Raw genomic sequence first — 1,204 nt, 5'->3', positions numbered from 1 at the left:
CAGTCGCCTCCGCCCAGCCCTGGTGCAGAGCAGCGCCTGGCCCCATGGCAGGAGGGCTCTCTGCTAGGCAGCCCCGTGGCTTCCCACCCACCCCCTTGGCACGGAGGTGTGCATTTCAGTGAGAGGAGGTGCGGGGGTGGGGGGGGGAGGGGCAGCCACCGGAGCCCCTGCCGCTCCCACGCCGACCGATTGGTCCTGCATTCCAGCCCGAGAGATGGGAAGCAGATGGTGCAGGAGGAGGAGGGGGGCAACCGAGGAACCGCAGGAACGTCCCTGCTGCAGGCCCCTCCGAGGGCTGGGCCTGGTGGTGCCCTCGGCTAAGGACAAAGCTCCCGCCTCTTACCTGCCCGGAGGGAGCTGACACAACAGGTGTGACGGCTGCTTCTCCGAACAGCCCGGGGGTTGGCGGCAGGAAGCAGGCCAGCGGGGGCGGGCGGTTAGCGGAGCTCCAGCCCTCACGGCCCCCACCTCTCTGGACCCGCATCCCTAGGGCTCCCTCCACCCCACTGCCCGGCCGAATGCTGCTGCGCCTTTTCGTGGCAGCGGGAGCTGCGGGTGGACTCGAGCTGGACCCTCATGCCCTCCCTTGGAGGTCTTCTTAAACTACATGTGCATTTATTGCTTTCAGAGAGGAAGGGAGGGGGGAGAAGCATCAATGAGGAGAGAGAGTCACTGACCAGCTGCCTCCTGCGCGCCCCCCACTGGGGATCAAGTCCACAACCTGGGCCTGGGCCCCGATGGGATCGATGGGATCGCACCGTGACCTCCTGCTCAACCCCTGAGCCTCGCTGGCCAGGCTCCCTCGGGGCTCTTGCCTGATGGCAGGTTGGGGTCCCCTCGGCCTGGGCGTGGGCGCCCCTGCCGGCAAGGATGGCACCACCCCGGGGGCAGGAGGGACACGAGCAGCCAGCATTGTTTTCAACACTTTATTATAAAAAGTATTTTTCAACCCATGAGTTTTTTCTAATACAAGTAAAAGGGGGCGAGGCCAACACCCCCGGGTCGGAACCAGGAGACTGAGGCGCCCCTGGGACCGAAGATGAACCGAGGCAAAGCTTGTGCAGCGCTTAGGGGAGGGCAGCTCCTCCCGGGTTTGTTTTCATTTATACAAAACAGAACGCCCTCTGGGGGGCCGAGAACCCCATCCTCGCGGCAGCAGGAGCAGCGAGGGGAGGGGCAGGCTCCTCGGCTGTGCACCAGGCGG

Source organism: Myotis brandtii, unplaced genomic scaffold, assembly GCF_000412655.1.
Source record: "Myotis brandtii unplaced genomic scaffold, ASM41265v1 scaffold105, whole genome shotgun sequence".
Lineage (NCBI taxonomy): Eukaryota > Metazoa > Chordata > Mammalia > Chiroptera > Vespertilionidae > Myotis > Myotis brandtii.
Note: the sequence above shows the minus strand (reverse complement) of the source record.